Source organism: Pseudorca crassidens, chromosome 18 (genome assembly GCF_039906515.1).
Source record: "Pseudorca crassidens isolate mPseCra1 chromosome 18, mPseCra1.hap1, whole genome shotgun sequence".
NCBI lineage: Eukaryota > Metazoa > Chordata > Mammalia > Artiodactyla > Delphinidae > Pseudorca > Pseudorca crassidens.
In genome coordinates, this window is record NC_090313.1 from 78,035,679 (window position 1) to 78,059,693 (window position 24,015).

At 40.7% G+C, this 24,015-nt stretch overlaps 1 long non-coding RNA gene across 9 annotated transcripts in view; it reads left to right on the forward strand.

The window, feature by feature from the left end:
- LOC137211355 (uncharacterized) overlaps positions 1-24,015 on the forward strand; it is a 218,998-nt gene that overhangs the window by 184,298 nt on the left and 10,685 nt on the right. Inside the window, exon 6 of one of the 9 annotated variants that reach the window (XR_010937060.1) lies at positions 9,923-9,941. The exons of 7 other annotated variants lie outside the window; for them this stretch is intronic. This is a non-coding gene — a long non-coding RNA (uncharacterized lncRNA). Of the gene's footprint in view, positions 1-1,808; positions 2,568-9,922; positions 9,942-24,015 lie in introns of those variants that run through there. One more of the 9 variants, XR_010937059.1, reaches the window with a different exon arrangement.

The following is a 24,015-nucleotide window of genomic DNA, read 5'->3' on the forward strand; positions in this document are numbered from 1 at the left end:
GTGAAGTAAGTCAGAAAGAGAAAAACAAATATGGTGTATTAACACATATATGTGGAATGTAGAAAAATGGTACAGATGAACTGGTTTGCAAAGCAGAAATAGAGACACAGATGGAGAGAACAAACGTATGGACACCAAGGGGGGAAAGTGGGGTGGGGGTGGTGGGATGAACTGAGAGATTGGGATTGACATGTATACACTAACACGTATAAAATAGATAACTAACAAGAAGCTGCTGTATAAAAAATAAATTTAAAAATAAATTTAAAAATAATCATAAAGTTAGGGTTTCCCTGGTGGCGCAGTGGTTGAGAGTCCACCTGCCGATGCAGGGGACGCGGGTTCGTGCCCCGGTCCGGGAGGATCCCACATGCCGCGGAGCGGCTGGGCCCATGAGCCATGGCCGCTGAGCCTGCGCGTCCAGAGCCTGTGCTCCGCAACGGGAGAGGCCACAGCAGTGAGAGGCCCGTGTACCGCAGGGAAAAAAAAAAAAAATCATAAAGTGAATGTTTTGAGCTCCCTTTCCTGTGCAGATCTGTTGGTGAGCAGCGCAGCGATGTTCTCCCCTTGGGCAGGAAGTGGAGGGCAAAGCCAAGCTGGGCGGCTGAAGAAGGGCCTTGTCCTAGTGCAGAAGGTGACCCACATGCTTGGTGGAAGGCAGAGTTCTATGCTAACGGCAACTACTCTTCCAAGAGCAGGTGGGACTTCTTGAGGGTGAGCTCACTTTGGTGGAGCCGTTGAAACGGGTAAATTTGACTTGGCAAAGTTGAACTCCGTGAATGGACTAGCAATCATCCAGAATGCTTTGTTAGAGACATTCTATACCAGAAAATGCACAAACTCGACTGAAAGAAAGAAGCATAAAATAAATTCTATGCAAGAAAGATGCTGGTTTCAGCTACAGTTAGGCTGTTTTATATTGTCTCCAAGGCCACCCCTCCCAGCCTGGATGGACGGGCCCGGGGGACAGATGGAGGCTGCGTGCCCACAGCTGTTCTGAGCGGGCAGCTTCGTCCAGGTGCCAGGGTAGCCTGACGCATCTCTCTGTTACAAAATACAACGAAACACGTCGCCTAGCAAAAAGCCAGGTGTACCCCGCTGTCTGAGCGCCCGTGGACATCATGTGGGAAGTCTCAAATCATGCATGAGTCTGCATCTCCACTCGCTTCTCTAGGGAGTCTGGGTTCGATACATGACGCTGCTGCTACAGAAATAGCCTGATGTATTTAGCAATATGGAGAAATCACGGTAAGACTCAAAGGGAAAAAAGTGCTTAGGTGAGGCCAGTACAGGCAAGTTGGTGTACAGTTAAATCCGAATGAGTAAGTTCAGTGGGGCTTGGTGATTTTTGTGTTTTGAAAAGGATTATTATTCAGACCGTCCGAAGGCCTCATCCATCCTTCCCCGGTCTGACTGGCTCTCTGCCTTGACTCCAAACACACTCCGTCACCCAGACCTGCTGGTTCTTTCACTGTGGTGTCTCCAGTGCTTTGTCTCGGACACTCTTTTTGCTTCACAGCTAGACTTCTCGGGTGCTTCTGCCTCTCGTGACGTCTGGCTTCAGGGCCGTGAGCCTGGCTGACTGTGATTCCTGAGCCTCCGGCAGGGGCCTCCTGCGGCCTCTCAGGCCCTGTCCTTGTTTTCTACACGCATGCGGCAGAAGGCCCCTTGGGCCCTGTCTGTCCGCCCCTCCTGCCCACCTCCCATTTGCTTGGGGCCAGGCACTCCCAGCCCCTGCCCGATCCCACCCCTTCCTCTTTGGAACCCCGAACACTTAGGATGCCTGTCCTTCATCTTTGTCTCCCTAGGTCCTAAAGTTACCGAGTCCAAGCTCGCTCTGCTTGCCGCACGACAGGTCAGGGAATCGGAGGCAAGGTGCCGAGGCAAGGAAGATGACTTTATTCGGAAAGCCGGCTGACCGAGGAGATGGCAGACGAGTGTCCCTGAGAAACCATCTTTTTGGGGTCTGGATGCCAGTCTCCTTTACAGCACAGAGACAGGGAGGAGATGAGGAAGTAAAGTAAAAAGGCCATAGTTTTGCAGAGGTCCCATGGGATGGCCAGCCTAGGGGAGGGGATGTGTTAATTTCTTCTTTCCTGCGGCCATCCCCAGGTGGATGGACGGGGTCAGACGTCTCCCTGTGAGCTGAACAGAGGCACGTTAGTTTAACACTCAGGCAGAGGGGCAGAGTTCCCCGAGGCAGGCCATTATGTAGGATTGTAATAACAAAAGCAACAAAAAGCAAATATTAAAGTCAAAGAAACAGAACTCGAGTCCGATTTAGCTCTTTCCTGTTAAACTAACGAGGTCCTCCCGAGGGCTGACGGTTCCCTGTGGGTGTACAGGTGGTTAGGTTCGGTCCCTGCCGGTCCACACCTGTCCTCACCACCTCATTGTGTGCTTGAGTGCTGAAGAGCTGGCTTTGGAACCCGCAGACTGGGCTTTGAATCCCTGCTCCGCGATTACTCTCTGTGCCTTGGACCGTTACCTAAACACCCTGATCTTCTTTACCTCCAGTGTCTTGACATTTAATAATTTCATCTCTGAATCTGTTCCTTTTTTTTTTTTTTTTTTTGCGGTACGTGGGCCTCTCACTGTTTTGGCCTCTCCCGTTGCGGCGCACAGGCTCCGGACGCGCAGGCTCAGCGGCCATGGCTCACGAGCCCAGCCGCTCTGCGGCATGTGGGATCCTCCCGGACCGGGGCACGAACCCGCGTCCCCTGCATCGGCAGGCGGACTCTCAACCACTGCGCCACCAGGGAAGCCCCTGAATCTGTTTCTTAAGTGAAGTTCAGTGGGGCAAGGGGGCATGGGAGGGGGGGCTCGGGGCCTTAGCTCACAAGGGGTTCCCCCACTGCTGCTTCTCCCCTCTCCCCAGGACAGGCTTTCAGCTGCCTGCGCCCCCATCACGGCCCCCCTAGGTCCTCTCTGGCCTCCCCCTCCGTGCCACCCAGGGACCACTGCTGCAGCCAACCTTGGGGTGAGGGTGACGACGCTGTGCGCATCCCGCCGGTGATGGGCGGGGCGATGGAGGAGCCCTGGGGCGCGCTGGCCGGGCATCGCCGTGGTCCACGGGCTGACCTTCTAGCCCGGTCCTGACCCCAGGCCCCTAGGAAGTGGGATGCCGGGCTCGAGGTCACGAGGTTCGTCCGCCTGAAGCCAGAGCACAGGCGTCCCCACCCGGCGGGAGGGAAAGGGGCCCAGCTAGGCCTTGTGCGCACGCGGGGGCCCTGCATGCCCATTGGGCACGCCTGTGCAGGAGGCGGGCAGCGTGGCGTCGCAAACAAAAGAACCGCAGAAACCCCCGGTGAGAGACCCAGGAAGCAAGTGAGGAGCGCTGTGCCTCAGTGTCGCTATAAGCACTGTTTTCCTGCGGTTTTAAAACCAAGGGCCCTGCATTTTCATTTTGCGCCGGCCTCAGCTATGCATAGGATTATTTTGAGAATTGGACGAAATAACACATGCTAAGCACGTGGAGAATACACAACAAAAGAGAACTCTGGTTTGCATAGGTAAAACTGGACTCTCCCCAGCTCTCCAGTCCACGGCGGCGGGGGGTGGATTTCACAAGATCTAGGCGGCACCGGAAATAGTAAGCAAGATGGGGTGTGATTTGTGTATATACTTTTTTCTCCCACAATCAACACATTTCATCATATTCCGAGAGGGGCTTACGATCCAGAAAGTTTAAGTTTCACTGCGTTTAAGCTTTAGGAAGAGCACGTGCCAGGTACTTGGAAGAGCTGAGAGGAAACCCTCAGAACCTGTCTCTCCGTACATGGGGGGCGTTGAGGAGAGGGGCCTCTCCAGCCAAGTCCTTTAATCACTGGGAAACAGGAGCCCAACATGACATTTAATTTATAATTTCCTGGATCTTCAAACAGTTCTCCTTTTAGAAAGAAATATTATTTTTTATTTTATTCTTAGATCTCATTCTTTAAAAATAAGAAAATTATCTTAAATGTCTTTATAAGACGTTCTATCTAGGACCCCCATCCTAGCATTAATTTTCCCGTGGTTACGAGTCGACAGCAGAGGCAGAGGTCGCCTGCCCAGCACTATGACACCTCCTCTGAGATGCAGACCCTGCTGCAGAGGGTCAGAACCAGAGCACCGTGGCCCACCCGTCACCAGGGAAATGAGCACCTCAATGGCGGGGCACACCTGCCTTACTTTGACTGGAAATCCCACGCATTGGATATAATAAAAAGCAAAAACTGTATCATTTAAGAAACCCTGTTAGTCTAATTAAATGGCAATGAACCATAAAAGAACCATTTTTGATGTGCCTAGCAGAGTCTCAAAGTTTCTTTTTAAAAAGTTTTCCTGGTATGGAAACCCAGAAGTTCTGTGACGGTTGGGACAAGATGGTGGAGTTGTTTAAATGAAAAAATGTTTTTTAAGTGTTTCGTTTTGATTAAAGGTATGTGTGTTCTTTGCATCGTTTTGCAATGAGTGTGCCTGTAGTGATCAATGCCTGGGCCTGGCCCTGTTGCATTTCTGATGGGCACTGTGCTGTGCTCAGCTCGGGGACCCTGATGTTTGCTCCGACCTGTACGAGGCTGCTTCTCACACAAGGCTCCTTCTGAAGGGAAATCACATGCTTTTTCATTCCTTGAACAGATGAGGAAAGTGCGGCGAGAGTCTGAAGAACAGAAAGGTACATAGAGTCTGGGGTTCATTCCATCCTGAACCTCTTTGCCCTCTTGATGGCCTTTCACAGAGATTTCCAGACAATTCCTGGGTACCATCTCTGAGTTCATTCTAGTTCATGATTTCATATGGGTTTGCTTCTCTTCAAATCATTCTGTGACCCAGAGGTCAACCTACCCCCCCGCCCCCAAATTAAAATATTGTTGATGAAGGGCAACAGGATTTAGCTCTGAAAGAGGGCATGTACTCAGGGATAGATTCAGAGAAGTTCTCCCAAAACTTTGTAAAATTATTGGTAATAAATTAGAAATATGCAATTTCAGTGATATGGCTAGATATATTCCCAAAGAAGAATGACAACTTTGTCCTAACAGATATTTCAACTTCTTATTTAAAAAGATTAAACTTAGGCTTACAAAGAAGTTGCCTACACCCTTCCCCTGGTCCCTCACAGTGTTAATATCTTACTTAATCATAGTACGATTACCAAAACTAAGCAGTTAACACTGGTATTTTTCCACTAACGTCCGTATTTCTGTTCCAGGGTCCAACGCAGGAGCTCACACTGAATTTAGTTTTTCACCTCCTTCGTTTCCTTAATCTCTCCTTGTCTTTCAGAACCTTGGCGCTCGAGGTGTACTGGTCAGTTATTTTATAGAATGTCCCCTCATTGGGGTTTGTCCTATTTTTTTATTATTATGTTGAAGTTGTCCATTTTTTAAAGGAGATCACAGAAGTGATGGGCCTTTCTCAGTGCCACATCCGGAGGGTATATGATGCCGAGATGTTTTATCATCAGGGATATTTACCTTGATTACTTAGTTAAGGTGGTGTCTGTAGCTTTTTCCATTATAAAGATTTCCCTTTGCAATTAATAAATACCTTGGGAGAGATACTTTGAGAGGAACGCAACGATTCTGTTTCTCCTTAAATCTTCACTCACACCATTTGGTGAATCTGGCCAACAACAACTATTACTGTGGTGTTCTAGTGCTGACTTTGTATTTTCCTCATTGCTTCTACATTCATCAACTGGAACTCTGTAAAGAAGAGATATCCCTCTTCTCTATTCGTTATTTATTCAATTATGTACTTACACCAGGATGTTGGACTCATGGCTATTTATTTTATCCTGTGGGCGGTAATCCAGTACTCCATTTATTTCTGTTGTTCAAATTATTCCCGGCTTGGCCATCGGGAGCTCTCTCATGTCGGCCTCTTTGCCCTTGTAATACGTCCTGTCCTCTCCTGAGCACTCCACTCTCTAGTAACACAGAATGCTCCAGGTCTACGTTGTATTTTCTCTGCCTGCGTCCTGGAGTCAACCACTTCCTCAGAGTTCTGACAAATATGAAAATCATCATTCAAACTTAGTTTGGAAACCATAGGTATCATACAGCTTGATGATATTACTTACCGAGGACTGATTTGACTATTTGCGATGTGACATAAAAACCTTATTCCTTTTAGACCTCGAAACATCAGTAGAAACCCCTGCAGTAAGTGTGATTATGGCCATTTTGCCAATGAGAAAACTAAGAAGGCTAAGAAGAAAAGCAAGTAGTTGCCCAAGATCTTATACTAGAGAAAGAAGGAGCTGGAAAGAAATCCTGTAAGCTGTAAAGCCAGACTCCTCCCACCTTGAAAGAACCAAAACAAAATATTGGCAACTCCTGCTGTCAGCCTGATGGTCCGGCTATGCCGAACTTCAGTGAAAGGTGCTTAGAGCAAAACAGTTCTGCTGAAGCCAGGGCGTCTGTCCTTTCTTTTATGAAAAAGGTGCATTTTTGACCCAAGCATTACCTATCCTCACCTGGGATAAAAAGCCATGAAAACTGAGTCTGACTTCGAAATTATAAAACAATCAGAAGGAAATATACTTGAGTCCCAAGAGGAATATTTCTGGTGACGGAGTGCACCCAAACACAGATTGCAAACCAGATATTTTTACACTGACGCTGGGGAGAAGCAAAGCAGGAGGTGGGACGTGTCCTTTCCCACTCAGTTTCTGAAAACTCCAAGTTTTGTCAGTCAGCCTACATTCCTATTAAAGTTGGGAAATTCATGCAAAAAGGAATGTTCCTTGGACTACAATAAGCTTTTCTTATCCATTTTCCTTTGACTAGGTAACAGATGACAGTTTTTAATAGAAGAGCAGGGCTTGGGAACATGGAAAAAAGCATAAAATTTAACATTTATGTATTTCCAACTCCTGGTCACAGTCAGAGAGATTTAAAAATGATTAAGTGAGGAATTTATAGCTTCATACAATCACATTCATAGCAATAATATTAAGGCTTTCAAAAGGATGAAAAATGGAAAAACTATAATGCTAGGTTTTTTTTTTTTAGTATATAATCTGCTACAGCGAAGACTTACCTTGAATCCATGCGGCCTTGCTGGCAGTTATTTCTGAGAAAAGCGACACTGAAACGACATTAGAGGACAGGTCTGCGTTATCACGACTCAAGAAAGAAAAGACGACGTTCAGTAACGTGACAAGTCAGTAACGGGGGTTCCCTGTGTACGAGTTCACACCCAAGTTTCATTTCTGAGTTAAATACTCTGTTTCATGATGGCCTTTGCTGAATCATGAGAGAAGGTATATGTGAATAGACCATTAATACATATAAGTTCGTATATGTTTGTACATGTGTATAGATACCTTAATACATACATAGTTTTATATAATTGTATTTTGTATGTATTATTATCAATTAGCTTTGGTAGATAATCATATCTAATATTTATGTATATCATGTATGTATTGCATATATAATAATATAATATAGTAATTATATTTATATCTATATAAATATATAGATTTATTGTATATATATAATATATGTATATATATTCCCATTTATCAAAGCTAATTGACAGCCACCATCTAGATACACAGTTCAGTAAAAAATCAATAATAAAAAAAAAATTTTTTAATCCAGTACTGAAAAACAAATACTCAATCTCTAGGCTTCCACCAAAATGGAAAAGAAACAATCTGCTTTATACCAGCTTAAATAAAACTGAAACTGGGGCAAAGTCAAACAACTCGTTTGACCTGATGTACCAAGGTTAGGGGTTTGTCACTGTGACTAGAGGTTTGCTTGCTTTTGCATAATTAGACAACATAGTACACGTATAGCATTTAGTGTAACGCCACACACACAGGCTCTCAGCAGTTTTTACAGGATGGTGATAATAAGAATGATATTGGTGATGGTGGCAATGATGCCTGGGTGAGAAGGGACCTAAGTCAGGCTTAGATGATAACCAGGGATAAGTCAGGCTTAGATGATAACCAGGGATAAGTCAGGCTTAGATAACAACCAGGGAAAGCTTCCCTAAAAAGGTGACTTGCAAAAGGAGATTTTTTGAAATATTTCTAGTAAGTGTGCTTTCAATGAGAAGATATCAAATGGAATATGGGCATTTAGAAAACATTATAAAACTGTAAAAAAAAAAAAACCCAAGAGGACAAATGTATTCCATGTTGTACTGTTCTCCTCTTAAAAGATGAGGCATCAATTGTACAAAGTATTTGGCCACTAGGAAGATGGATTAAGAAAAGCAACGCTGTAAAGTGGAATTAAGCTTGAGGAAGCCTCGTAACTGCCTGATGGATGGTCTTGGTGTATTTTTTCACTTAAACATTCAGACATACATTGAATCACCGATTTGAGTCAGTGATTACAGGAGTGTGGTCGTATAAGACTAGATCTGAGAACTGAGACAGAGATCTTCACACTTCGGTGTGTTTATTAAACATATATAATCCCAAACAAGAACAATCCCTATTCCTAGAGCATTCTTCAGCGTACTGCCAGTAAGTGGAAGATGCTGAAATTGGAAGTATTCTGATAGTAAGGGAGACAGTGAAGAAAGAAACAGTTCAGAGACCTACGGAAAGTCACACCACAGTTACTAGTCGGTCACTCCTTGAACCAATCGTATCCTGACCACCTACTACGTATCAAACACTGTGTTCAGAGCTGAGGTTATAATAATGATTGAGAGAGAAATCCTCCCTGCCCTGAAGAGTTAAAAGTCTGTTATCAGACACAAATAGATACCGAAGAAATAGTTACACACAGAAATAATTATTTTGCATGGTAGTGTCGTTAAGGAAATAGCAGGATGCTGCAGAGGATAACACGGAAGAGGGAGAATCACTGTGCGTAGGGGCCACTAGTGAAGGCATTTCTAAAGAATGGGTAGGAGTTAGCAGAACACAGGATGGGCATGATGAGGGCACGGCAGTGTCGGAAGCTGGAAAGTGGCTCCTGAATTGAGTTTATGTGGAGAGATGCAAAAATATGCCCACGCTTTGATTTCAGCCATGGACAAGAGAAAAAGCAACATTTACCTAACCTGAACATGTGCTGGGCACAAGGTATGTGTTTTACACTTATCATCTTATTCAACCTTTAAATAATGTAGTGATGTATGTGCCCACTAAGTAGGTTAACTTACTTGTTCAAATCACAAAATAAGAGATACGACGAGGATTCATACCAAGATAGCATGTCTCAAAGTTTCAGTCTTGATCAATAGGCTGAAGTTTTTTACAAGTCTGGACGGGAAAATGACGATAGTTTTATTTACTAGGAAAGCAGAATTGCAGGCTATATTCTTTAGTTTTGATTGTTCTCAGCGCTGTTTTAATATTTTGGCAAGAAATAATAGGTTGGCTAATTCTCATTTCTACTTTTCTATATTAACTGAAGAGAAATATTGCTATAGTCTATAACAAAAAAATTTTTTTTAATAGGACTTAATTTCTTTAAAAAATTTGTTAAACTGTTTAAAATTATCCAAGTAATAATGTGCATGTATTCAAGTGGCACTCTGACAGTGATCATTAAAAACACAATTGTCAGGCTTCCCTGGTGGCGCAGTGGTTGAGAGTCCACCTGCCGATGCAGGGGACACGGGTTCGTGCCCCGGTCCGAGAGGATCCCACATGCCGCGGAGCGGCTGGGCCCGTGAGCCATGGCCGCTGAGCCTGCGCATCCGGAGCCTGTGCTCCGCAGCGGGAGAGGCCACAGCAGTGAGAGGCCCGCGTACCGCAAAAAACAAAAACAAAAAACATAATTGTCTAAGAAAAATGATGGTCCTTAGCCCATCCTCCTAATTTTTGTTCTACTCTTTCCTATCTTTCAGCTGTTTCTAATGTAATTTACCACAGCATTCCCAAATAAATGCTTGGACAGACAGCTCTTTCTTGATTTCTAGCTTTTAGACGATATCTCTTACTCTCCTTATATAGGCAAACCTCAGAGATACTGCGGGTTTGGCTCTGGACCACAGCAATAAAGTGAGTATTGAGATAAAGTGTGTCACCATAACTTTGTTTCCAGCACAAATAAAGTTATGTTTACACTCTACTGTAGTCTATTAAGTGTGCAACATAGCATGTTGTCTAATAAAACAATGCACATACCTTAATGAAAAATACGTTATTGCTAAGAACTGCTAAGCATCATCTGAGCCTTCAGGGAGGGGTAGCAGTAAAGTCACTGATCACAGAGCCACCATAACAAACGTAACAGTCATGAAAAAGTTTGAAATATTGTGAAAATTACCAGAATGTAACACACAGACACAAAGTGAGCAAATATTGTTGGAAAAAGACTTGCTCCATGTGGGGTTGCCACAAACCTTCAACTTGTGAAAACCCCATTACCTGTGAAGCACAATAAATTTAAAAACGGGGTCTGCCTGTATTCAGGTTGAGAATTAATCTATTTTATATAGTCCTCCATATCCATAGACTACCCCCCTCCCATTCTTCCAAAATATGTATATCTCCCTTTTGATAAATCAGTAATCAGAGTGTACATTAATATGACTAACAACATTTACAGTTAAGCAGTGTAATACGCTTACACCTCCTGGCTTACACAACTTTTAATCATATAGCAATAACAAAAATAAAACCCTTGTTTGTCATATCTTGTAAAGAATATTAAAATGCCATATGCTTTGAAATACGTTCCACAAGTAATACAACAGCCTTATCACAAGGAACTTTTCAGGTTACCTACTATTCACGTTTTAAAAAATTAGTCTTAGACTTTCCTTCACTTAAGAAAACATCTAGTTGTTACAGCCTTCATTTTTTATTTCTGTTAAAGATAAGACTAAGTAATATTCCTGCTTTCCCAGTCCAATTCTATTTTGAATTAAACTTTGTCCTGAATTTGTGTATATTTGATATTCCTTGTATTTCTATAAGAACATAGAATATTCCTATAGAAATACAATTCCTTGTATTTCTATAATTAAAGTTTAATCTATGTTTAATAAAGTTATCTAAGGTATCCATTATTGCCTTATACTATCATTTAAAACCCTCGGACGTTTCTTTTACAAAATAAGCACCGGTAAGTGGAGGTAAGAAAACGTAAGTTTAGAAGCCAGATCACTGTGGCCTAGCGGCTGCTCTCCCAGTCGGTGGCTCAGTGTGGACGGCTGGCAGGTGGGGTGACGAGGACCCCGAAGCATTTTTTCGAACCAGCGTCTGCAACCAATCACCCAAAAGACAAAATGACAACGACATGTAGTGATGGGATTGTTTCCTTGCCAGCGTTTTAGTTAGAAAGAGCTTTCGAGATCCACTTAGAGATGGAAACAGTGTGCTGGAGCACCCGGCGCTCTCAGGTATGTGAAGAATGTCCTCGTATCTGCTTGAAATCTGGGGCCGTTAACAAAGCAAGCCGAGCCGCAGACACTGCTGCCTGACCCCTCCTGTCAGCCCTCCCCACCCACGGACATTCTTTGCATGACTTGTGCACCGAATTCGCCAGTATTGAATGTATATCAGGATGGTAATTTATGAAGTGAGAAAGCCTCCGCTCTGGACTCAAGTCCTCCTTGCATTAACCCCCTGTATTTTGGGCCTCGGGCCCCACCTCTCTCTGCTTCCCTCCTGGTCTCCACGCTTCGTCTTTAGGTCATTTTGGAGCTTGTGGACACAGTCCCGAAAGTAGCACGCTTCATAAAGGCTTTGACAAACAAACAGGCAAACAATGATGGAATTTACTATTGGACGGTAATGTCTCTGTTCCCTGCCTTTATACGTGGTGGTGATGATTTTTATTTACATATTCTGTGGTTTTTAAATAACATGACACTGTGCAGGAATAAAGTCCTTCTTGGTTTTCATAACGGCAAAACCGGACTCGAAAGACACATTTCTAGGAAATAGAAAACCAGCATACACACTGTCTACAGGACATGAACAAAACATGATAGAAAGAGACAAAAGAAGGCTTGATATAGAGAGTGAGTGAAATCAATAGGTTTGATTACGGAACGCAGCCTGCATTTTTCAGGTTTCAGATGCTGACTTAACCATCTGACGTGAAAACCCACAATTGAAATTCATATGTATTTAGGTTGATTTTATTATCTATGACTGAATGTGTGAGTTTAGAAGTCCTCCATGGACTCTGTCTACCTATAAAATTCAGATACCATGGTCCCTACTTATGGCGATTAAAGCTCTAAAAAATACTGAAAATATTAAGTCCAAGTTGTCCTGAAGACCGTCTGGACGCACTTAGGAGAGACTGTTCTTTGTACTTGTCTCATTCCTCAACACCTGTGCTTCACGAGGCTGTGGGGTGAGTTCAGTATGTAGTCAGATGTGCACAGGGTGTTTCTGGCTACAGGAGAAGAGCTGCTCAGTTCTCGCTGCCACAGCCCCTTAAGTAGCTACTCTCATGCTCCAGCGTATTTTATCATCTGTAGTGGGATCAAAAGGAAAACAGGAAGATCTCAGTGATCATACAGATACCCTCCCTCTGGTAGAAAAAATATATATATGATATTACATATATATATTATTTATTTATTTATTTAACATCTTTATTGGAGTATAATTGCTTTACAATGGTGTCTTAGTTTCTGCCTTATAACAAAGTGAATCACCTATACATATACATACATCCCCATATCTCCTCCCTTTGTGTCTCCCTCCCACCCTCCCTATCCCACCCCTCTAGGTGGTCACAGAGCACCGAGCTGATCTCCCTGTGCTATGTGGCTGCTTCCCACTAGCTATCTATTTTACGTTTGGTAGTGTATATATGTCCATGCCACTCTCTCACTTAGTCCCAGCTTATCCTTCCCCCTCCCCATATCCTCAAGTCCATTCTCTACGTCTGCATCTTTATTCCTGTCCTGCCCCTAGGTTTTTCAGAACCATTTTTTTTTGTTTGTTTTAGATTCCATATACATGTGTTAGCATACGGTATTTATTTTCCTCTTTCTGACTTACTTCACTCTGTATGACAGACTCTAGGTCCATCCACCTCACTACAAATAACTCAAATTCGTTTCTTTTTATGGCTGAGTAATATTCCATTGTATATATGTGCCACATCTTCTTTATTCATTATCTGTCAGTGGAAACTTAGGTTGCTTCCATGTCTGGCTATTGTAAATAGAGCTGCAATGAACATTGTGTTACATTGTGGTACATGACTCTTTTTGAATTATGGTTTTCTCAGCATATATACCCAGTAGTGGGATTGCTGGATCATACGGTAATTCTATTTTTAGTTTTTTAAGGAACCTCCATACTGTTCTCCAGAGCGGCTGTATCAATTTACATTCCCACCAACAGTGCAAGAGGGCTCCCTTTTCTCCACACCCTCTCCAGCATTTAATGTTTGTAGAATTTTTGATGATGCCCATTCTGACCAGTGTGAGGTGATACCTAACTGCAGTTTTGATTTGCATTTCTCTAATGATTAGTGATGTTGAGCATCTTTTCATGTGTTTGTTGGCAATCTGTATATCTTCTTTGGAGAAATGTCTGTTTAGGTCTTCTGCCCATTTTGGATTGGGTTGTTTGTTTTTAAGATATTGAGCTGCAGGAGCTGCCTGTAAATTTTGGAGATTAATCCTTTGTCAGTTGCTTCGTTTGCAAATATTTTCTCCCATTTTGAGGGTTGTCTTTTCGTCTTTTTTATGGTTTCCTTTGCTGTGCAAAAGCTTTTAAGTTTCATTAGGTCCCATTTGTTTATTTTTGTTTTTCTTTACATTTCTCTAGGAGATGGGTCAAAAAGGATCTTGCTGTGTTTTATGTCATAGAGTGTTCTGCCTATGAGTTTTATAGTGTCTGGCCTTACATTGAGGTCTTTAATCCATTTGGAGGTTATTTTTGTGTGTGGTGTTAGGAAGTGCTCTAATTTCATTCTTCTACATGTAGTTGGCCAGTTTTCCCAATGCCACTTATTGAAGAGGCTGTCTTTTCTCCACTGTATACTCTTGCCTCCTTTATCAAAGATAAGGTGACCATATGTGCATGGGTTTTTCTCTGGGCTTTCTATCCTGTTCCATTGGTCTATATTTCTGTTTTTGTGCCAGTACCGTACTGTCTTGATTACTGTAGCTTTGTAGTATAGTCTGAAGTCAGGGAGCCTGATTCCTCTAGCTGCATTTTTCTTTCACAAGATTGCTTTGGCTCTTCGGGGTCTTTTGTGTTTCCATACAAATTGTGAAATGTTTTGTTCTAGTTCTGTGAAAATTGCCATTGGTAGTTTTATAGGGATTGCATTGAATCTGTAGATTGCTTTGGGTAGTAGAGTCATTTTCACAATGTTGATTCTTCCAATGCAAGAACATGCTACATCTCTCCATCTGTTTGTATCATCTTTAATTTCTTTCATCAGTGTCTTATAGTTTTCTGCATAGAGGTCTTTGTGTCCTTAGGTAGGTTTATTCCTAGGTATTTTATTCTTTTTGTTGCAATGGTAAATGGGAGTGTTTCCTTAATTTCTCTTTTAGATTTTTCATCCTTAGTGTATAGGAATGCAAGAGATTTCAGTGCATTACTTTTGTATCCCACGACCCTACCAAATTCATTGATTAGCTCTAGTAGTTTTCTGGTAGCATCTTTAGGATTCTCTATGTTTAGTATCATGTCATCTGCAAACAGTAACAGTTTTACTTCTTCTTTTCCGATTTGGATTCCTTTTATTTCTTTTTCTTCTCTGATTGCTTTTGCTAAAACTTCCAAAACTATGTTGAATAATATTGCTGAAAGTGGGCAACCTTGTCTTGTTCCCGATCTTATTGGAAATGGTTTCAGTTTTTCACCATTGAGAGCGACGTTGGCTATGGGTTTGTCATATATGACCTTTATTATGTTGAGGTAAGTTCCCTATATGCCTACTTTATGGAGGGTTTTTCATCATAAATGGGTGTTGAATTTTGTCAAAAGCTTTTTCTGCATCTACTGAGATGATCATATGGATTTTCTCCTTCACTCTTTTAATATGGTGTATCACATTGCTTGATTTGCATATATTGAAGAACCCTTGCATTCCTGGGATAAACCCCACTTGATCATGGTGTATGATCCTTTTAATGTGCTGCTGGATTCTGTTTGCTAGTATTTTGTTGAGGATTTTTGCATGTATGTTCATCAGTGATATTGGCCTGTAGTTTTCTTTTTATGTGATATCTTTTCTGGTTTTGGTATCAGGGTGATGGTGGCCTCGTAGAATGAGTTTGGGAGTGTTCCTCCCTCTGCTATATTTTGGAAGAGTTTGAGAAGGAGAGGTTTTCGCTCTTCTCTAAATGTTTGATAGAATTCACCTGTGAAGCCATCTGGTCCTGGGTTATTGTTTGTTGGAAGATTTTTAATCACAGTTTCAATTTCAGTGCTTGTGATTGGTCTGTTTATATTTTCTGTTTCTTCCTGGTTCAGTCTTGGAAAGTTGTGCTTTTCTAAGAATGTGTCCATTTCTTCCAGGTTGTCCATTTTATTGGCATATATTTGCTTGTAGTAATCTCTCATGATCCTTTGTATTTCTGCAGTGTCATTGTTACTTCTCCTTTTTCATTTCTAATTCTATTGATATGAGTCTTCTCCTTTTTTTCTTGATGAGTCTGGCTAGTGGTTTATCAATTTTATTTATCTTCTCAAAGAACCAGCTTTTAGTGTTATTGATCTTTGCTATTGTTTCCTTCATTTCTTTTTCATTGATTTCTGATCTGATCTTTATGATTTCTTTCCTTCTGCTAACTTTGGGGTTTTTTTGTTCTTCTTTCTCTAACTGCTTTAGGTGTAAGGTTAGATTGCTTATTTGAGATGTTTCTTGTTTCTTGAGGTAGGATTGTATTGCTATAAACTTCCCTCTTAGAACTGCTTTTGCTACATCCAATAGGGTTTGGGTCGTCATGTTTTCATTGTCATTTGTTTCTAGGTATTTTCTGATTTCCTCTTTGACTTCGTTAGTGATCTCTTGGTTATTTAGTAGTGTATTGTTTAGCCTCCATGTGTTTGTATTTCTTACAGTTTTTTCCCTGTATTTGATATCTAGTCTCATAGCGTTATGGTTGGAAAAGATACTTGATATTATTTCAATTTTCTTATATTTACCAGGGCTTGATTTGTGACCCAAGATATGGTCTATCCTGGAGAATGTTCCATGAGCACTTGAGAAGAAAGTGTATTCTAATGTTTTTGGCAGGCATGTCCTATGAGTATCAGTTAAGTCCATCTTGTTTAATGTGTCATTTAAAGCTTGTGTTTCCTTATTTATTTTCATTGTGGATGATCTGTCCATTGGTGAAAGTGGGGTGTTAAAGTCCCCTACTATGATTTTGTTAATGTTTATTTCCCCTTTTATGGCTGTTAGCATTTGCCTTATGTATTGAGGTGCTCCTATGTTGAGTGCATAAATATTTACAGTTGTTATATCTTCTTCTTGGTTTGATCCCTTGATCATTATGTAGTGTCCTTGTCTCTTGTAATAGTCTTTATTTTAAAGTCTTTTGTCTGACATGAGAATTGCTGCTCCAGCTTTCTTTTGATTTGCATTTACATGGAATATCTTTTTCCATCCCCTCACTTTCAGTCTGTATGTGTCCCTAGTTCAAAAGTGGGTCTCTTGTAGACAACATATGCACAGGTCTTGTTTTTGTATCCATTCAGCCAGTCTATGTCTTTTTGTTGGAGCATTTCATCCATTTACATTTAAGGTAATTATCGATATGTATGTTCCTATTACCATTTTCTTAATAGTTTTGGACTTGTTTTTGTAGGTCTTTTCCTTCTCTTGTGTTTCTTGCCTAGAGAAGTTTCTTTAGCATTTGCTGTAAAGCTGGTTTGGTGGTGCTGAATTCTCTTAACTTTTGCTTACCTGTAAAGGTTTAAATTTCTCCATCAAATCTGAGTGATATCCTTGCTGCATAGAGTAATCTTGGTTGTAGGTGTTTCCCTTTCATCACTTTAAATATGTCCTGCCACTCCCTTCCTGCTTGCAGTGTTTCTGCTGAAAGATCAGCTGTTAACCTTAAGGGGATTCCCTTGTATGTTATTTGTTGCTTTTCCCTTGCTGCTTTTAATATTCTTTCTTTGTATTTAATTTTTGATAGTTTGATTACTATGTGCCTCAGCATGTTTCTCTTTGGGTTTATCCTGTATGGTAATCTCTGTGCTTCCTGGACTTGATTGACTCTTTCCTTTCCCATGTTAGGGAAGTTTTCAATTATAAACTCTTCAAATATTTTCTCAGACCCTTTCTTTTTTCTCTTCTCCTTCGGGGACCCCTATAATTCAAATGTTGGTGTGTTTAATGTTGTCCCCGAGGTCTTTGAGACTGTCCTCAATTCTTTTCATTCTTTTTCTTTATTCTGCTCCCTGACAATTACTTCCAACAGTTTATCTTCCAGGTCACTTATCCGTTCTTCTGCCTCAGTTCTTCTGCTATTGATTCCTTCTAGAGTATTTTTAATTTCATTTGTTGTGTTGTTCATCACCATTTGTTTGCTCTTTAGTTCTTGTAGACCCTTGTTAAATGTTTCTTGTATTTTGTCCATTCTCTTTCTGAGATTTTGGATCATGTTTACTATCATTACTCTGAATTCTTTTTCAGGTAGACTGCCTATTTCGTCTTCATTTATTTGGTCTTGTAGGTTTTTACCTTGCTACTTCATCTGTAACATATTTTTTTGTTGTTTCTTTCTTTTTTTTTTTTTTTTTGGGTGGTGCTGTATTCCTGTCTTACTGGTTGTTTGGCCTGAGATGTCCAGCAGTGGAGTTTGCAGGCAGATGGATAGAACCGGGTCTTGGTGCTGAGATGAGGAACTCCAGGAGGCCTCACTCCGATTAATATTCTCTGGGGTCTGAGGTTGTCTGTTAGTCCAGCTGTTTGGACTGAGCTCCCACCACAGGAGCTCGGGCCCGACCTCTGGCCTGGGAACGATGATCCCGCAAGCTTTGTGGCATGGTAAAAAAAAAAAAAAAAATAGAAAAAAGAAAGAAAGAAAGAAAAAAAGGAGCAGTACAATATCAGAGAATAAAAAACACCCCCCAATTGCTAAAGGGATCTTTGTCCACAGAACACTTGTTCAGGTGTGCAAAGTTTTATGGATTGATCTCTCAGCCTTATACTTGAAAAAATATTTTCCTAACCACACAGTTTTTATCTAGTAACCAGATGTTAAGCACAGTGCCAGTGCCTTTGAAAAATACTACATTAAAAAAATGTGCAGAGCACTTCCAGTTTCAGTGCCAACATGTAAAGAGCTTGGAAATCATTGCTGTCGTCCTCACAACAAGAGAAAATCTGAGCTAACTGAAAATCAAAGGCTTTCTTGAACCCATCAGAGAATTGAGGTTCCAGGGCTAATCGCCAGCCTGAAGTCTGGAGATTCAGTTGAATTCAGGGGACCGCAGCCAAGATCAGTTTGCCCAGAGCAGCAGGCACTGCAGGCATAGACCAGCAGGCATACTCGAGTGGTAATGTGATGACTTGCTGGAGGCTGAGTTTGGACTAGACTGGTGGTGAGGAACTCCTGGGGCTGCAGTCCAGGGGGACTTCCATCCTTTCATGGACTTTAAGTGAAGGAACCCAGCAGATTCTCATGGTAGGTGCCGAGAAAAATCACGTCTGTCTGCAGCATGAGGAGGAGAACACCAACTACTTTGAAATGTGCCCGGTGTTTTCTCTATGATGAGTGTTTACTCCCCAGGGACAGTGACTTCACCAGAGCCTTGTCTCACTTGGGGAGAAAGGCAATTACGCAACTCCAGTCAACTCTAACCTTCCCGTTTCATCTAAGGAGGGGAGAGAGAAAAAGCTAAGAAATGGTTGCGAAAATCACAGCTGAGGGACACAGAAAGACTGAAGTTAATCATTAAATTAATGACTGCTTTCCTTCCCCCACTGCCTGCCAGCAATTAACAGGGATCCTGAATAATAAGAGTGCCTTAAGCTGAAAGAGCTACAAAGTTCAGACTCTATTTGAGAAGGAGTCTCCAGGGAAACCCAGACAACATGGGAGAGAAAAACGTGGGCACCAGAGGAAACTCTAGCCTCTGACACCCACCTCTACACCAAACAGTAAACACAGCCTAAGTCCTACCCAGATAAACACAAAAACTCTTCCCAAAGGCCTACTTACCTCAGTTCCTTCTATTCAGTGCACCACGTTCAGCTTTCAACAAAAAATTACAATGCAAGCTCAAAGCCAAAAACACAGTCAGCAGAGACAAGGCAAACATAAGAACCACACTCACCAATGGAAGAGATTTTGAAAATTTTATATCAGGATTTTTAAGTAACTAATTGATATGCTAATGTCTCTAATGAAAAAGTGGACAACATACAAGAATAGATGGGTAAGGTAAGCAGAGAGATGAAAACTCTAAGAATCAAAAGGAAATGCTAGAAATCAAAAACATTGTGAACAGAAATGAAGAATGCCTTTGATGAGCTCATCAGTAAGCTCTACATAGCTGAGGAAAGAATCAGTGAACTTGAAGCATGGCATCATAGACTTTCCAAACTGAAATACAAATAGATAAAAAGGAAAACATAGAACATAATATCCAAGAACAGTGGGGTATTTTCAAAAGATGTGACATACACATAAATAGAATATTAAAAGGAGAAGAAAGAAAGGAGCAGAAGAAATATTTGAAGTGATAATGGCTAAGAACTTTCCGAAATTAATGACATTCCAAAGAATAGATCCAGGAATCTCAAAGAATATCAAGTAGGATAAATACCAAAAAACCTACACTTAGGCATATCATATTCAAACTGCAGAAAACCAAAGACAAGGAGAAAATCTTGAAATAAAGCAAAGAACAAAATTATCTATAGAGGAAAAAGATAAGTATAACAGCATGCTTTTCATCAGAGACTGTGCAAGCAGGAAGAGAATGGAAGGAAATATTTGAAGTGTTCAAAGGAAAAAACCCACGAACCTTGAATTCTACATCCAGAGAAATCACTCTTCAAAAATGAAAGAAAAATAAAGACTTTCTCAAACAAACAAAAAGAGAGTATTCATTACCAGCACACCTGCCCTGCACGAAATGTTAAAATATGTTCTTTAGAGAGAAGGGAGATGCCATAGGTCAGAAACTTAGATCTACATTAAAAAAAGAAATTGGAGAAGGAAAGAAGGTAAAGTAAAATCATTTATTTTATTCTTAATCCATCTAATAGATAAATGTTTGCTCAAAGTAATAATAACAACAATGTATTGTGTGATTGATTATAACATATGATACACTGGAGATAAAGACAGCAATTTTATGTGGGAATACTCTGCTGTAAGGCACCCGCAGTGCTCACGAAGTGGTACAGTGTAATTTGAAAATAAAATTAGATTAGTTATAAACGTATATTGCAAACTTTATGGAAACCACTAATTTTTTTGAAAGAAGTATAACTGACAAGCCAAGAGAATATACAGTCATATAGAGTGCTAACTTAAAGCCAGAGAAGGCAGAAAATAGAAGAGAAAGAAGAACAGTGAATAGAAAACAGTTACAACCATGGTAACTATGAATCCAACTATGTCAATAACCACTTTACATGTGAGTGGTCTCAATACACTAATAAAGACAGGTTGTTAGAGCGGATTTTTTAAAAAGATCCTACTACGGGTTGTTTACAAGAAACGCTTTTTAAACCTAAAGACACAAGTGAAAAGTAAAGAGGTGGGGAAATATGTATCATACTAACAGTGATAAGAAGGAAGTTGTCCAGTCGAATTAATTTCAGACAATGTGGACTTCAGAACAAGGAAAAAGAGACATTGCATAATGATATAAAGGTCAATTGTCTAAGAAGACAACACTCCTTAATTTGTATGCACCTAGCAAGAGAGAATCAAGATGCCAAAGAGGATTTTGCCTCTATTTAGGCAAAACCTGACAGACCTTCAAGGAAAAACAGACAAGTCCTTGATTATAGCTGGAGAAGACAACATTCCTCTTCATTAATTGACATATCAAGCAGACAGAAAATCAGCAAGGATACAGCTGAGGTGAAATGCACCATAACAACTTGACCTCATTGACCTTTATAGAATTCTGCATCCAGCAATATCACAGCACACACTCTTCTCAAGCTCACATGGAGCATGGATCAAGATAGACCCCTTTCTAGGCCAGAAACACAACTAATTTAAAAGAATAGAAATAGTACAAAGTATGTTCTTTGATCACGTGGGCATTAAATTTGAAATCAATACAGATAGTTGGAAAATCCCAAAACATGTGGGTATTGAACAACACGTTTCCAAATAACACAATGGAAAAAGAAGTCTCAAGAGAAAGTTTTTAAATTTTGAACTAAATGAAATTTAAAATACAACTTATCAGAATGTGTGAGACACAGCGAGAGCATTGCTTAGAGGGAAATTTATAGCATTAAATACATACATTAAAAAAGACAAAAATTCTAAAATCAATAATCTAAACTTCTATTTTAGAGAATTACAGAAAGTAGAATCATTTATGCTCAGAGCACGTATAAAAAAGAACTAATAAAAATTAGAGCAGAAAGCTGTCATGTAAAAGATCAATGTAGAAAATCCCAAAGAAATTGGGAAAACACCTTCCTGGAACTAATATGCAATTATAGCAAAGTTGCAGGATACAAGATTGATATGCAAACATAAATTGCTTTCCGATACACCAGCACTGAACAACTGGAACTTGAAATTTAAAACAACAGCATTTATAGTAGCATTCCCCCCAAAATACTTAGGTATAAATCTAACAAAATATGTACAAGATCTATATGAAGAAAATTACAAAATTCTCCTGAAGGAAGTCAAAGAAGATATAAATAAATAGAAATTCCATGTTCATAGATATGAAGATTCAACACTGTTAAGGTTCTTCTCAACTTGATCTACAGATTCACATCGTCCTAAATCAAACTACTGGCTAGTTACTTTGCGGACATCGACAAAATGGGTCTAACGTTTATAATGAAAGGGGAAATACCCAGAATAGCCAACACCACCTTGAAGAAGAGCAAAGTTCGATGACCGGCACTATTACTTCAAAAGTTGCTATAGGGCTTCCCTGGTGGCGCAGTGGTTGGGAGTCCGCCTGCCAATGCGGGGGGCGCGGGTTCGTGCCCCGGTCCGGGAGGATCCCGCGTGCCGCGGGGCGGCTGGGCCCGTGAGCCATGGCCGCTGAGCCTGCGTGTCCGGAGCCTGTGCTCCACGGCGGGAGAGGCCACGGCAGTGAGAGGCCCGCGTACCGCAAAAAAAAATTAAAAAAAAAAGTTGCTATAAAATTATGGTAATTAAGACAGTGCAATATTGGTGAAATTCCTTAAAACTAAGGAAATCTGAATAAAGGACTTTACTTAATCATAATGTATCAATATTGGTTTCTTGGTTGTAACAAATGTACCACATTAATGTGAGGTAATGACAGGGAAGCAGTGTGCAGGGCGTATGGGAACTGTGTACTATGTTCTCGATTTTTGTCTCCATCTAAAACTATTCAAAACATAAAGTCTATTTAAAGACAATGGAAGGATGGTTTTGTAAAAAAAAAAAAAAGCATAAATAAAAATGAAAAATAAAGGAAAAGAAAAATGATGAGAAGAAAGAAGAGCAATGCCTTACTGAGTCTGGCTGAGTAGAATAAACAAGAGGACTACATAACACCTTTCTTCGAAAAGGAAGCAGAAAACTTCAGAAGCTAATTAAAAATGTCAGGTATTGGTAACAATTTTTGATTTAAGAGAAAAAAGATGACTCTGAAATGCAGTCTAATCCAATGCAATCCAGTGGCTGTAAAGCACTTAAAATATTTAATAAAAATTGCAAGCTGTTTTGCTGAAGCCAGTATATATCACCTCTTCCTAAAAAGATTAATTTGTTTATGGTATTTTTCAGTTCAAAACTGTAATTTCAACGCACTAAAAGCCCAGAGTGTAGGTAAAATCGAGAGGCAGCTCAATCAGTTCTTGCAAATAGTGGATAAATAGGTAAAACTAAATTATAATGGACCCAACCTGCAAGTTGTCACAGCTGGTATGGTGTTCCTTGGGCTGCCTCAGCGTTCAAACCCGGAATCAGCATTTATGTAGCTATAAATTAAGCTCACAGAATGAGTTTTGAAACTTTGTACTTTATCTGACATCATTAAACCAACTTTTTCTGAATGTGATTTTTCCAAGTTAGAAGATACTAAGAAAAACGCAAAAAAATTACTTTTTCTTGGGGCTTTATTTAACGTGGGGAAGCAAAGATTTTCCTACATTTTAGTAAACACAGGCACTTACTGTCTTAAAAATACTCCCAACTAAAACTATTTGACTTGTGAACAGTTGGCCACAATAAAACTTAAGTGACAAGAGAAGACTTGCCTTGCATGCTCAAAGGATGTTATATGTCTAAGGACATCCTACTTACTGGGAGCCAGAAACCAATGGGGAAAGAAGATGGCAAATTAGTTAAAGGGTTTCAGAAAAAGGTATTCTGCAATTCATAGAAACCTACAAAGTACACATTTAGTACATTTGAAAAACTTAACACTTTAAACTCTTAAACACATATTTGGGCTATACAGGCAGAGAGACGGTCTTGAAGCACAACCTGGTTGTGTAGTTCATCACTTAGGGCTCTTTGTGCTGCACTGTGTGTCCAGCCATGGATGTAGGAGTTGGAGAAATGGTGGTTGTCTGTGCTCCTAACGCACTTAAATCAGTAGAGATCGGGGTTAAAAGTGGACCCTGAGATGGACCAGTAAGACACACACGTCCTAACTTAAAGGCACTTGTTTTACTGAAAGGTCAAGTTATATTTAAGAGTTTATCTTAGGCAGAAATTGAAATCAAGGTTCAGAGTTGTTTTCCAGATTCTTCCTTTCCTTCCCAGCTCCCAAACACCAGTATACTTTTTTACTTATCTGGCAAAATATTTATTGAGCCCCTCTAGCAGTAGTCCACATAGCAAGAAATGGTACCCGTTTCAAAGCTCAGTGTCTGATGCGCTGTGGCAGAGATCCAAAATACTAGTGCTTAAAATCAAATTTAGAAAAAATGGTTAAGATGGCAAGTTTTATGTTGTGGGTAT